Source organism: Taudactylus pleione, unplaced genomic scaffold (genome assembly GCF_031769625.1).
Source record: "Taudactylus pleione unplaced genomic scaffold, aTauple2 ptg000399l, whole genome shotgun sequence".
In the NCBI taxonomy this organism is placed as follows: Eukaryota; Metazoa; Chordata; class Amphibia; order Anura; family Myobatrachidae; genus Taudactylus; species Taudactylus pleione.
The window spans coordinates 3,338,188-3,353,251 of record NW_028284801.1 but is presented as its reverse complement, the minus strand read 5'-3'; positions in this window follow the sequence as shown (position 1 = coordinate 3,353,251).

The window sequence follows — 15,064 nt, the reverse complement described above, 5'->3', positions numbered from 1 at the left end:
AGCTGCACGTGCCTCAACAAAAGAGCAGCGCCAAGCGTGCTCCTGTGTCATAAGTCTGTTATAGGGTGGTGTAACCCCCAAAGTATACTCCACAAAAAATAAACAATTCTATTTTTCTGAGTTTGTGTGTGAAATGTATGCGCAGTAGCCGCACGTGCATAAACAAAGGAGCAGCGTCAAGTGTGCGCCGGTGTCATAATTCTGTTAAAGGGTCGTGTATCCCCCAAAGTGCGCTCCACAAAAAATAAACAATTCTTTTTTTCTGTGTTTGTGTGTAAAATGTATGCGCAGTAGCCGCACATGCATCAACAAAGGAGCAGCACCAAACGTGCGTCTGTGTCATAAGTAAAAGGGTGGTGTAACCACCAAATGCACATAAAAAAAAAAAAAAAAAATTCTTCTTTTCTGTGCTGTGAATTATGTGCGCTGTAGCTGCACGTGCCTACACAAAAGAGCAGCGCCAAGCGTGCTCCTGTGTCATAAGTCTGTTATAGGGTGGTGTATCCCCCAAAGTGTACTCCACAAACAATAAACAATTCTATTTTTCTGTTTCCGTGTGAAATGTATGCGCAGTAGCCGCACATGCATCAACAAAGGAGCATTGCCAAGTGTGCGCCTGTGTCATAAGTCTGTTAATAGTTGCTGTAACCGCCCAAAGTGCGCTCCACAAAAAATGAACAATTCTTTTTTTCTGTGTTTGTGTGTGAAATGTATGCGCAGCAGCCGCACGTGCATCAACAAAGGAGCAGCGCTAAGCGTGCGCCGGTGTCATAAGTAAAGGGTCAGCTGGCTCGTCTGTTAAAGGGAGGTATAACCCCTAAAAGTGCGCTCAACAAAAAATAAACAATTCTTTTTTTCTGTTTGTGTGTTTAATGTATGCGCAGTAGCTGCACGTTCATCAACAAAGTAACAGTGCCAAACATGCGCCTGTTTCATATGTCTGTTGAAGGGTGGTGTAACCGCACAAAGTGCGCTCCACAAAAAATAAACAATTCTTTTTTTCTGAGTTTGCGTGTGAAATGTATGCGCAGTAGGCGCAGGTGCATCAACAAAGGAGCAGCGCCAAGCATGTGCCTGTGTCATAAGTCTGTTAAAGGGTAGTGTAACCCCCAAAGTGTGCTGCATAAAAAATAAACAAATCTTTTTTTCTGTGTTTGTGTGTGAAATGTATGCGCAGTAGCCGCACGTGCATCAACAAAGGAGCAGCGCCAAGCGTGCGCCTGTGTCATAAGTCTGTTAAAGCGTGGTGTATTCTCCAAAATGCTCTCCACAAAAAATAAATAATTTGTTTTTTCTGAGTTTATGTGTGAAATGTATGCGTAGTAGCAGCATGTGCATCAACAAAGGAGCAGCGCCAAGCGTGCACCTGTGTCATAAGTAAAGGGCCGGCTGGCTCGCCAGTTAAAGGGTGGTGTAACCCCCAAAGTGCGCTCCACAAAAAATAAACTATTCTTTTTTTCTGTGTTTGTGTGTGTAATATAAGCACAGTAGCCACATGTGCATCAACAAAGCAGCAGCGCCAAGCGTGTGCCCATGTCATTTGTCTGTTAAAGGGTGGTGTAACCCAAAGTGCGCTCCACAAAAAATAAACAATTCTTTTTTTTTGTGTTTGTGTGTGAAATGTATGTGCAGTAGCCGCACGTGCATCAAAAAAGGAGCAGCGCCAATCATGCGCCTGTGTCATAAGAAAAGGGCCGTCTGGCTCATCTGTTAAAAGGTGGTGTAACCCACAAACTGCACTTCAAAAAAAATAAAGAATTCTTCTTTTCTGTGTTGTGAATAGTGTGCACTTTAGCCGCACATGCATCAACAAAGGAGCAGCGCCAAGCATGCGCCTGTGTCATAAGTCTGTAAAAGGGTGGTGTACCCTCAAAGTGTGCACCACAAAAAATAAACAATTCTTTTTTTCTGTGTTTGTGTGTGAAATGTATACGCAGTAGCCGCACGTGCATCAACAAAGGAGCAGCGCCAAGCGTGTGCCTGTGTCATAAGCCTGTTAAAGGGTGGTGTATCCCCCAAATTGCGCTCCAAAAAAATAAATAATTATTTTTTTCTGTGTTTGTGTGTGAAATGTATGTGCAGTAGCAGCACATGCATCAACCAAGGAGGAGCGCCAAGCGTGCGCCTGTGTAATAAATCTGTTAAAGGGTGGTGTAACCAGAAAGTGCACTCCACAAAAAAGAAACAATACTTATTTTTTTCTGTGTTTGTGTGTGAAATGTATGTGCATTAGCCGCAGGTGCATCAACAAAGAAGCAGCGCCAAGCGTGCGCCTGTGTCATAAGTAAAGGGCCAGCTGGCTCGTTTGTTAAAGGGTGGTGTAACCCCCAAAGTGCGGTCCACAAAAAATAAACCATTCTTTTTTTCTGTGTTTGCGTGTGAAATGTATGCGCAGTAGCCGCACGTGCATCAACAAAGAAGGAGTGCAAAGCGTGCGCCTGTGTCATAAATCTGTTAAAGGGTGGTGTAACTCCCAAAGTGCGCTCCACAAAAAATAAACTAATCTTTTTTTTTGTATTTGTGAGTGAAATGTATGCGCAGTAGCCACACATGCATCAACAAATGAGTAGCGCCAAGCGTGCGCATGTGTCATAAATAAAGTGCCGGCTGGCTCGTCTGTTAAAGGGTGCTGTACCCTCAAAGTGCACTTAAAAAAAAATCATCTTTTCTGTGTTGTGAATTGTGTATGCTGCAGCTGCATGTGCATCAACAAAGGAGCAGCGCCAAACGTGCGTCTGTGTCATATGCCTGTTAAAGGTTGGTGTAATCCCCGAAGTGCGCTCCACAAAAAATGAACAATTCTTCAATTTTTCTGTGATTGTGTGTGAAATTTACGTGCTGCAGCTGGATGTACATCAACAAAGGAGCAGCGCCAAGCGTTTGCCTGCATCATAAGAAAAGGGCCGGCTTGCTCGTCTGTCAAAGGGTGGTGTAACCCCCAAAGTGCACTTCAAAAAACATAAAAAATATTTTTTTTCTGTGTTGTGAATTGTGTGAGCTGTATCCGCACGTACATTAACAAAGGAGCAGCACCAAGCGTGCGCCTGTGTCATAAGTAAAGGGCCGGCTTGCTTGTCTGTTAAAGGGTGGTGTAACCCCCAAAGTGCGCTCCACAAAAAATTTAAAAATTTTCTTTTTTTCTGTGTTTATGTGTGAAATGTATGCGCAGTAGCTACACGTGCATCAACAAAGGAGCAGTGACAAGCATGCGCCTGTGTCATACGTAAAGGGCCAGCTGGCTCATCTGTTAAAGGGTTGTGTAACCCCCAAAGTGCACTTTAAAAAAATAAAAAAATATTTTCTTTGATGTGAATTGTGTGCAATGTAGCTGCACGTGCATCAACAAAGGAGCAGCGCCAAGCGTGCGCCTGTGTCATAAGTCTGTTAAAGTGTGTTGTACCCCAAAAGTGCACTCCACAAAAAATAAACAATTCTTTTTTTTTCCGTGCTTGAGTGTGAAATGTATGTGCAGTAGCCGCACGTGCATAAACAAAGGAGCAGCGCCAAGCCTGCACCTGTGTCATAAGAAAAGGGTTGGCTGGCTCTTCTTTTACAGGGTGGTGTAACCTCCAAAGTGCACTTGAAAAAAAAAAATTCTTCTTTTCTGTATTGTGAATTATGTGTGCTGTAGCCGCACGTGCATCAACAAAGGAGAAGTGCCAAGCGTACGCATGTGTCATAAGTCTGTTAAAGGATGGTGTAACCCCCAAAGTGCATTCCACAAAAAATAAACAATTCTTTCTTTCTGTGATTGTGTGAAATGTATGCACAGTAGCCGCACGTTCATCAACAAAGGAGCAGCGCCAAGCGGGCGCCTGTGCTATAGGTCTCTTAAAGGGTGGTGTAATCCCAAAGTGCGCTCCACAAAAAACAAACAATTCTTCTTTTTTTCTGTGTGAAATGTATGCGCACTAGCCGCACGTGCATCAACAAAGGAGCAGCGCCAAGCGTGCACCGGTGTCATAAGTAAAGGGTCAGCTGGCTCGTCTGTTAAAGGGTGGTGTAACCCCCCAAAGTGCACTTCACAAAAAACAAACAATTCTTTTTTCTGTGTTTGTGTGTGAAATGTATGCGCAGTAGCTGCACGTGCATCAACAAAGGAGCAGCGCCAAGCATGCGCCATTGTCATAAGTCTGTTAAAGGGTGGTGTAACCCCATAAGTGTGCTCCACAAAAAATAAAGAATTCTTTTTTTCTGTGTTTGTGTGTAAAATGTATGCGCAGTAGCCGCACATGCATCAACAAAGGAGAAGCACCAAACATGCGCCTGTGTCATAAGTAAAAGGCCGGCTGGCTCATCTGTTAAAGGGTGGTGTAACCCCCAAAGTGCACTTAAAAAAAAATTCTTCTTTTCTGTGCTGTGAATTATGTGCGCTGTAGCTGCACGTGCCTCAACAAAAGAGCAGCGCCAAGCGTGCTCCTGTGTCATAAGTCTGTTATAGGGTGGTGTAACCCCCAAAGTATACTCCACAAAAAATAAACAATTCTATTTTTCTGAGTTTGTGTGTGAAATGTATGAGCAGTAGCCGCACGTGCATAAACAAAGGAGCAGCGTCAAGTGTGCGCCGGTGTCATAATTCTGTTAAAGGGTCGTGTATCCCCCAAAGTGCGCTCCACAAAAAATAAACAATTCTTTTTTTCTGTGTTTGTGTGTAAAATGTATGCGCAGTAGCCGCACATGCATCAACAAAGGAGCAGCACCAAACGTGCGTCTGTGTCATAAGTAAAAGGGTGGTGTAACCACCAAATGCACATAAAAAAAAAAAAAAAAAATTCTTCTTTTCTGTGCTGTGAATTATGTGCGCTGTAGCTGCACGTGCCTACACAAAAGAGCAGCGCCAAGCGTGCTCCTGTGTCATAAGTCTGTTATAGGGTGGTGTATCCCCCAAAGTGTACTCCACAAACAATAAACAATTCTATTTTTCTGTTTCCGTGTGAAATGTATGCGCAGTAGCCGCACATGCATCAACAAAGGAGCATTGCCAAGTGTGCGCCTGTGTCATAAGTCTGTTAATAGTTGCTGTAACCGCCCAAAGTGCGCTCCACAAAAAATGAACAATTCTTTTTTTCTGTGTTTGTGTGTGAAATGTATGCGCAGCAGCCGCACGTGCATCAACAAAGGAGCAGCGCTAAGCGTGCGCCGGTGTCATAAGTAAAGGGTCAGCTGGCTCGTCTGTTAAAGGGAGGTATAACCCCTAAAAGTGCGCTCAACAAAAAATAAACAATTCTTTTTTTCTGTTTGTGTGTTTAATGTATGCGCAGTAGCTGCACGTTCATCAACAAAGTAACAGTGCCAAACATGCGCCTGTGTCATATGTCTGTTGAAGGGTGGTGTAACCGCACAAAGTGCGCTCCACAAAAAATAAACAATTCTTTTTTTCTGTGTTTGCGTGTGAAATGTATGCGCAGTAGGCGCAGGTGCATCAACAAAGGAGCAGCGCCAAGCATGTGCCTGTGTCATAAGTCTGTTAAAGGGTAGTGTAACCCCCAAAGTGTGCTGCATAAAAAATAAACAAATCTTTTTTTCTGTGTTTGTGTGTGAAATGTATGCGCAGTAGCCGCACGTGCATCAACAAAGGAGCAGCGCCAAGCGTGCGCCTGTGTCATAAGTCTGTTAAAGCGTGGTGTATTCTCCAAAATGCTCTCCACAAAAAATAAATAATTTGTTTTTTCTGAGTTTATGTGTGAAATGTATGCGTAGTAGCAGCATGTGCATCAACAAAGGAGCAGCGCCAAGCGTGCACCTGTGTCATAAGTAAAGGGCCGGCTGGCTCGCCAGTTAAAGGGTGGTGTAACCCCCAAAGTGCGCTCCACAAAAAATAAACTATTCTTTTTTTCTGTGTTTGTGTGTGTAATATAAGCACAGTAGCCACATGTGCATCAACAAAGCAGCAGCGCCAAGCGTGTGCCCATGTCATTTGTCTGTTAAAGGGTGGTGTAACCCAAAGTGCGCTCCACAAAAAATAAACAATTCTTTTTTTTTGTGTTTGTGTGTGAAATGTATGTGCAGTAGCCGCACGTGCATCAAAAAAGGAGCAGCGCCAATCATGCGCCTGTGTCATAAGAAAAGGGCCGTCTGGCTCATCTGTTAAAAGGTGGTGTAACCCACAAACTGCACTTCAAAAAAAATAAAGAATTCTTCTTTTCTGTGTTGTGAATAGTGTGCACTTTAGCCGCACATGCATCAACAAAGGAGCAGCGCCAAGCATGCGCCTGTGTCATAAGTCTGTAAAAGGGTGGTGTACCCTCAAAGTGTGCACCACAAAAAATAAACAATTCTTTTTTTCTGTGTTTGTGTGTGAAATGTATACGAAGTAGCCGCACGTGCATCAACAAAGGAGCAGCGCCAAGCGTGTGCCTGTGTCATAAGCCTGTTAAAGGGTGGTGTATCCCCCAAATTGCGCTCCAAAAAAATAAATAATTTTTTTTTTCTGTGTTTGTGTGTGAAATGTATGTGCAGTAGCAGCACATGCATCAACCAAGGAGGAGCGCCAAGCGTGCGCCTGTGTAATAAATCTGTTAAAGGGTGGTGTAACCAGAAAGTGCACTCCACAAAAAAGAAACAATACTTATTTTTTTCTGTGTTTGTGTGTGAAATGTATGTGCATTAGCCGCAGGTGCATCAACAAAGAAGCAGCGCCAAGCGTGCGCCTGTGTCATAAGTAAAGGGCCAGCTGGCTCGTTTGTTAAAGGGTGGTGTAACCCCCAAAGTGCGGTCCACAAAAAATAAACCATTCTTTTTTTCTGTGTTTGCGTGTGAAATGTATGCGCAGTAGCCGCACGTGCATCAACAAAGAAGGAGTGCAAAGCGTGCGCCTGTGTCATAAATCTGTTAAAGGGTGGTGTAACTCCCAAAGTGCGCTCCACAAAAAATAAACTAATCTTTTTTTTTGTATTTGTGAGTGAAATGTATGCGCAGTAGCCACACATGCATCAACAAATGAGTAGCGCCAAGCGTGCGCATGTGTCATAAATAAAGTGCCGGCTGGCTCGTCTGTTAAAGGGTGCTGTACCCTCAAAGTGCACTTAAAAAAAAATCATCTTTTCTGTGTTGTGAATTGTGTATGCTGCAGCTGCATGTGCATCAACAAAGGAGCAGCGCCAAACGTGCGTCTGTGTCATATGCCTGTTAAAGGTTGGTGTAATCCCCGAAGTGCGCTCCACAAAAAATGAACAATTCTTCAATTTTTCTGTGATTGTGTGTGAAATTTACGTGCTGCAGCTGGATGTACATCAACAAAGGAGCAGCGCCAAGCGTTTGCCTGCATCATAAGAAAAGGGCCGGCTTGCTCGTCTGTCAAAGGGTGGTGTAACCCCCAAAGTGCACTTCAAAAAACATAAAAAATATTTTTTTTCTGTGTTGTGAATTGTGTGAGCTGTATCCGCACGTACATTAACAAAGGAGCAGCACCAAGCGTGCGCCTGTGTCATAAGTAAAGGGCCGGCTTGCTCGTCTGTTAAAGGGTGGTGTAACCCCCAAAGTGCGCTCCACAAAAAATTTAAAAATTTTCTTTTTTTCTGTGTTTATGTGTGAAATGTATGCGCAGTAGCTACACGTGCATCAACAAAGGAGCAGTGACAAGCATGCGCCTGTGTCATACGTAAAGGGCCAGCTGGCTCATCTGTTAAAGGGTTGTGTAACCCCCAAAGTGCACTTTAAAAAAATAAAAAATTATTTTCTTTGATGTGAATTGTGTGCAATGTAGCTGCACGTGCATCAACAAAGGAGCAGCGCCAAGCGTGCGCCTGTGTCATAAGTCTGTTAAAGTGTGGTGTACCCCAAAAGTGCACTCCACAAAAAATAAACAATTCTTTTTTTTTCCGTGCTTGAGTGTGAAATGTATGTGCAGTAGCCGCACGTGCATAAACAAAGGAGCAGCGCCAAGCCTGCACCTGTGTCATAAGAAAAGGGTTGGCTGGCTCTTCTTTTACAGGGTGGTGTAACCTCCAAAGTGCACTTGAAAAAAAAAAATTCTTTTCTGTATTGTGAATTATGTGTGCTGTAGCCGCACGTGCATCAACAAAGGAGAAGTGCCAAGCGTACGCATGTGTCATAAGTCTGTTAAAGGATGGTGTAACCCCCAAAGTGCATTCCACAAAAAATAAACAATTCTTTCTTTCTGTGATTGTGTGTGAAATGTATGCACAGTAGCCGCACGTTCATCAACAAAGGAGCAGCGCCAAGCGGGCGCCTGTGCTATAGGTCTCTTAAAGGGTGGTGTAATCCCAAAGTGCGCTCCACAAAAAACAAACAATTCTTCTTTTTTCTGTGTTTGTGTGTGAAATGTATGCGCACTAGCCGCACGTGCATCAACAAAGGAGCAGCGCCAAGCATGTGCCTGTGTCATAAGTCTGTTAAAGGGTAGTGTAACCCCCAAAGTGTGCTGCATAAAAAATAAACAAATCTTTTTTTCTGTGTTTGTGTGTGAAATGTATGCGCAGTAGCCGCACGTGCATCAACAAAGGAGCAGCGCCAAGCGTGCGCCTGTGTCATAAGTCTGTTAAAGCGTGGTGTATTCTCCAAAATGCTCTCCACAAAAAATAAATAATTTGTTTTTTCTGAGTTTATGTGTGAAATGTATGCGTAGTAGCAGCATGTGCATCAACAAAGGAGCAGCGCCAAGCGTGCACCTGTGTCATAAGTAAAGGGCCGGCTGGCTCGCCAGTTAAAGGGTGGTGTAACCCCCAAAGTGCGCTCCACAAAAAATAAACTATTCTTTTTTTCTGTGTTTGTGTGTGTAATATAAGCACAGTAGCCACATGTGCATCAACAAAGCAGCAGCGCCAAGCGTGTGCCCATGTCATTTGTCTGTTAAAGGGTGGTGTAACCCAAAGTGCGCTCCACAAAAAATAAACAATTCTTTTTTTTTGTGTTTGTGTGTGAAATGTATGTGCAGTAGCCGCACGTGCATCAAAAAAGGAGCAGCGCCAATCATGCGCCTGTGTCATAAGAAAAGGGCCGTCTGGCTCATCTGTTAAAAGGTGGTGTAACCCACAAACTGCACTTCAAAAAAAATAAAGAATTCTTCTTTTCTGTGTTGTGAATAGTGTGCACTTTAGCCGCACATGCATCAACAAAGGAGCAGCGCCAAGCATGCGCCTGTGTCATAAGTCTGTAAAAGGGTGGTGTACCCTCAAAGTGTGCACCACAAAAAATAAACAATTCTTTTTTTCTGTGTTTGTGTGTGAAATGTATACGCAGTAGCCGCACGTGCATCAACAAAGGAGCAGCGCCAAGCGTGTGCCTGTGTCATAAGCCTGTTAAAGGGTGGTGTATCCCCCAAATTGCGCTCCAAAAAAATAAATAATTATTTTTTTCTGTGTTTGTGTGTGAAATGTATGTGCAGTAGCAGCACATGCATCAACCAAGGAGGAGCGCCAAGCGTGCGCCTGTGTAATAAATCTGTTAAAGGGTGGTGTAACCAGAAAGTGCACTCCACAAAAAAGAAACAATACTTATTTTTTTCTGTGTTTGTGTGTGAAATGTATGTGCATTAGCCGCAGGTGCATCAACAAAGAAGCAGCGCCAAGCGTGCGCCTGTGTCATAAGTAAAGGGCCAGCTGGCTCGTTTGTTAAAGGGTGGTGTAACCCCCAAAGTGCGGTCCACAAAAAATAAACCATTCTTTTTTTCTGTGTTTGCGTGTGAAATGTATGCGCAGTAGCCGCACGTGCATCAACAAAGAAGGAGTGCAAAGCGTGCGCCTGTGTCATAAATCTGTTAAAGGGTGGTGTAACTCCCAAAGTGCGCTCCACAAAAAATAAACTAATCTTTTTTTTTGTATTTGTGAGTGAAATGTATGCGCAGTAGCCACACATGCATCAACAAATGAGTAGCGCCAAGCGTGCGCATGTGTCATAAATAAAGTGCCGGCTGGCTCGTCTGTTAAAGGGTGCTGTACCCTCAAAGTGCACTTAAAAAAAAATCATCTTTTCTGTGTTGTGAATTGTGTATGCTGCAGCTGCATGTGCATCAACAAAGGAGCAGCGCCAAACGTGCGTCTGTGTCATATGCCTGTTAAAGGTTGGTGTAATCCCCGAAGTGCGCTCCACAAAAAACGAACAATTCTTCAATTTTTCTGTGATTGTGTGTGAAATTTACGTGCTGCAGCTGGATGTACATCAACAAAGGAGCAGCGCCAAGCGTTTGCCTGCATCATAAGAAAAGGGTGACGGCTTGCTCGTCTGTCAAAGGGTGGTGTAACCCCCAAAGTGCACTTCAAAAAACATAAAAAATATTTTTTTTCTGTGTTGTGAATTGTGTGAGCTGTATCCGCACGTACATTAACAAAGGAGCAGCACCAAGCGTGCGCCTGTGTCATAAGTAAAGGGCCGGCTTGCTTGTCTGTTAAAGGGTGGTGTAACCCCCAAAGTGCGCTCCACAAAAAATTTAAAAATTTTCTTTTTTTCTGTGTTTATGTGTGAAATGTATGCGCAGTAGCTACACGTGCATCAACAAAGGAGCAGTGACAAGCATGCGCCTGTGTCATACGTAAAGGGCCAGCTGGCTCATCTGTTAAAGGGTTGTGTAACCCCCAAAGTGCACTTTAAAAAAATAAAAAATTATTTTCTTTGATGTGAATTGTGTGCAATGTAGCTGCACGTGCATCAACAAAGGAGCAGCGCCAAGCGTGCGCCTGTGTCATAAGTCTGTTAAAGTGTGTTGTACCCCAAAAGTGCACTCCACAAAAAATAAACAATTCTTTTTTTTTCCGTGCTTGAGTGTGAAATGTATGTGCAGTAGCCGCACGTGCATAAACAAAGGAGCAGCGCCAAGCCTGCACCTGTGTCATAAGAAAAGGGTTGGCTGGCTCTTCTTTTACAGGGTGGTGTAACCTCCAAAGTGCACTTGAAAAAAAAAAATTCTTCTTTTCTGTATTGTGAATTATGTGTGCTGTAGCCGCACGTGCATCAACAAAGGAGAAGTGCCAAGCGTACGCATGTGTCATAAGTCTGTTAAAGGATGGTGTAACCCCCAAAGTGCATTCCACAAAAAATAAACAATTCTTTCTTTCTGTGATTGTGTGTGAAATGTATGCACAGTAGCCGCACGTTCATCAACAAAGGAGCAGCGCCAAGCGGGCGCCTGTGCTATAGGTCTCTTAAAGGGTGGTGTAATCCCAAAGTGCGCTCCACAAAAAACAAACAATTCTTCTTTTTTTCTGTGTTTGTGTGTGAAATGTATGCGCACTAGCCGCACGTGCATCAACAAAGGAGCAGCGCCAAGCGTGCACCGGTGTCATAAGTAAAGGGTCAGCTGGCTCGTCTGTTAAAGGGTGGTGTAACCCCCCAAAGTGCACTTCACAAAAAACAAACAATTCTTTTTTCTGTGTTTGTGTGTGAAATGTATGCGCAGTAGCTGCACGTGCATCAACAAAGGAGCAGCGCCAAGCATGCGCCATTGTCATAAGTCTGTTAAAGGGTGGTGTAACCCCATAAGTGTGCTCCACAAAAAATAAAAAATTCTTTTTTTCTGTGTTTGTGTGTAAAATGTATGCGCAGTAGCCGCACATGCATCAACAAAGGAGAAGCACCAAACATGCGCCTGTGTCATAAGTAAAAGGCCGGCTGGCTCATCTGTTAAAGGGTGGTGTAACCCCCAAAGTGCACTTAAAAAAAAATTCTTCTTTTCTGTGCTGTGAATTATGTGCGCTGTAGCTGCACGTGCCTCAACAAAAGAGCAGCGCCAAGCGTGCTCCTGTGTCATAAGTCTGTTATAGGGTGGTGTAACCCCCAAAGTATACTCCACAAAAAATAAACAATTCTATTTTTCTGAGTTTGTGTGTGAAATGTATGAGCAGTAGCCGCACGTGCATAAACAAAGGAGCAGCGTCAAGTGTGCGCCGGTGTCATAATTCTGTTAAAGGGTCGTGTATCCCCCAAAGTGCGCTCCACAAAAAATAAACAATTCTTTTTTTCTGTGTTTGTGTGTAAAATGTATGCGCAGTAGCCGCACATGCATCAACAAAGGAGCAGCACCAAACGTGCGTCTGTGTCATAAGTAAAAGGGTGGTGTAACCACCAAATGCACATAAAAAAAAAAAAAAAAAAATTCTTCTTTTCTGTGCTGTGAATTATGTGCGCTGTAGCTGCACGTGCCTACACAAAAGAGCAGCGCCAAGCGTGCTCCTGTGTCATAAGTCTGTTATAGGGTGGTGTATCCCCCAAAGTGTACTCCACAAACAATAAACAATTCTATTTTTCTGTTTCCGTGTGAAATGTATGCGCAGTAGCCGCACATGCATCAACAAAGGAGCATTGCCAAGTGTGCGCCTGTGTCATAAGTCTGTTAATAGTTGCTGTAACCGCCCAAAGTGCGCTCCACAAAAAATGAACAATTCTTTTTTTCTGTGTTTGTGTGTGAAATGTATGCGCAGCAGCCGCACGTGCATCAACAAAGGAGCAGCGCTAAGCGTGCGCCGGTGTCATAAGTAAAGGGTCAGCTGGCTCGTCTGTTAAAGGGAGGTATAACCCCTAAAAGTGCGCTCAACAAAAAATAAACAATTCTTTTTTTCTGTTTGTGTGTTTAATGTATGCGCAGTAGCTGCACGTTCATCAACAAAGTAACAGTGCCAAACATGCGCCTGTGTCATATGTCTGTTGAAGGGTGGTGTAACCGCACAAAGTGCGCTCCACAAAAAATAAACAATTCTTTTTTTCTGTGTTTGCGTGTGAAATGTATGCGCAGTAGGCGCAGGTGCATCAACAAAGGAGCAGCGCCAAGCATGTGCCTGTGTCATAAGTCTGTTAAAGGGTAGTGTAACCCCCAAAGTGTGCTGCATAAAAAATAAACAAATCTTTTTTTCTGTGTTTGTGTGTGAAATGTATGCGCAGTAGCCGCACGTGCATCAACAAAGGAGCAGCGCCAAGCGTGCGCCTGTGTCATAAGTCTGTTAAAGCGTGGTGTATTCTCCAAAATGCTCTCCACAAAAAATAAATAATTTGTTTTTTCTGAGTTTATGTGTGAAATGTATGCGTAGTAGCAGCATGTGCATCAACAAAGGAGCAGCGCCAAGCGTGCACCTGTGTCATAAGTAAAGGGCCGGCTGGCTCGCCAGTTAAAGGGTGGTGTAACCCCCAAAGTGCGCTCCACAAAAAATAAACTATTCTTTTTTTCTGTGTTTGTGTGTGTAATATAAGCACAGTAGCCACATGTGCATCAACAAAGCAGCAGCGCCAAGCGTGTGCCCATGTCATTTGTCTGTTAAAGGGTGGTGTAACCCAAAGTGCGCTCCACAAAAAATAAACAATTCTTTTTTTTTGTGTTTGTGTGTGAAATGTATGTGCAGTAGCCGCACGTGCATCAAAAAAGGAGCAGCGCCAATCATGCGCCTGTGTCATAAGAAAAGGGCCGTCTGGCTCATCTGTTAAAAGGTGGTGTAACCCACAAACTGCACTTCAAAAAAAATAAAGAATTCTTCTTTTCTGTGTTGTGAATAGTGTGCACTTTAGCCGCACATGCATCAACAAAGGAGCAGCGCCAAGCATGCGCCTGTGTCATAAGTCTGTAAAAGGGTGGTGTACCCTCAAAGTGTGCACCACAAAAAATAAACAATTCTTTTTTTCTGTGTTTGTGTGTGAAATGTATACGAAGTAGCCGCACGTGCATCAACAAAGGAGCAGCGCCAAGCGTGTGCCTGTGTCATAAGCCTGTTAAAGGGTGGTGTATCCCCCAAATTGCGCTCCAAAAAAATAAATAATTTTTTTTTTCTGTGTTTGTGTGTGAAATGTATGTGCAGTAGCAGCACATGCATCAACCAAGGAGGAGCGCCAAGCGTGCGCCTGTGTAATAAATCTGTTAAAGGGTGGTGTAACCAGAAAGTGCACTCCACAAAAAAGAAACAATACTTATTTTTTTCTGTGTTTGTGTGTGAAATGTATGTGCATTAGCCGCAGGTGCATCAACAAAGAAGCAGCGCCAAGCGTGCGCCTGTGTCATAAGTAAAGGGCCAGCTGGCTCGTTTGTTAAAGGGTGGTGTAACCCCCAAAGTGCGGTCCACAAAAAATAAACCATTCTTTTTTTCTGTGTTTGCGTGTGAAATGTATGCGCAGTAGCCGCACGTGCATCAACAAAGAAGGAGTGCAAAGCGTGCGCCTGTGTCATAAATCTGTTAAAGGGTGGTGTAACTCCCAAAGTGCGCTCCACAAAAAATAAACTAATCTTTTTTTTTGTATTTGTGAGTGAAATGTATGCGCAGTAGCCACACATGCATCAACAAATGAGTAGCGCCAAGCGTGCGCATGTGTCATAAATAAAGTGCCGGCTGGCTCGTCTGTTAAAGGGTGCTGTACCCTCAAAGTGCACTTAAAAAAAAATCATCTTTTCTGTGTTGTGAATTGTGTATGCTGCAGCTGCATGTGCATCAACAAAGGAGCAGCGCCAAACGTGCGTCTGTGTCATATGCCTGTTAAAGGTTGGTGTAATCCCCGAAGTGCGCTCCACAAAAAATGAACAATTCTTCAATTTTTCTGTGATTGTGTGTGAAATTTACGTGCTGCAGCTGGATGTACATCAACAAAGGAGCAGCGCCAAGCGTTTGCCTGCATCATAAGAAAAGGGCCGGCTTGCTCGTCTGTCAAAGGGTGGTGTAACCCCCAAAGTGCACTTCAAAAAACATAAAAAATATTTTTTTTCTGTGTTGTGAATTGTGTGAGCTGTATCCGCACGTACATTAACAAAGGAGCAGCACCAAGCGTGCGCCTGTGTCATAAGTAAAGGGCCGGCTTGCTCGTCTGTTAAAGGGTGGTGTAACCCCCAAAGTGCGCTCCACAAAAAATTTAAAAATTTTCTTTTTTTCTGTGTTTATGTGTGAAATGTATGCGCAGTAGCTACACGTGCATCAACAAAGGAGCAGTGACAAGCATGCGCCTGTGTCATACGTAAAGGGCCAGCTGGCTCATCTGTTAAAGGGTTGTGTAACCCCCAAAGTGCACTTTAAAAAAATAAAAAATTATTTTCTTTGATGTGAATTGTGTGCAATGTAGCTGCACGTGCATCAACAAAGGAGCAGCGCCAAGCGTGCGCCTGTGTCATAAGTCTGTTAAAGTGTGGTGTACCCCAAAAGTG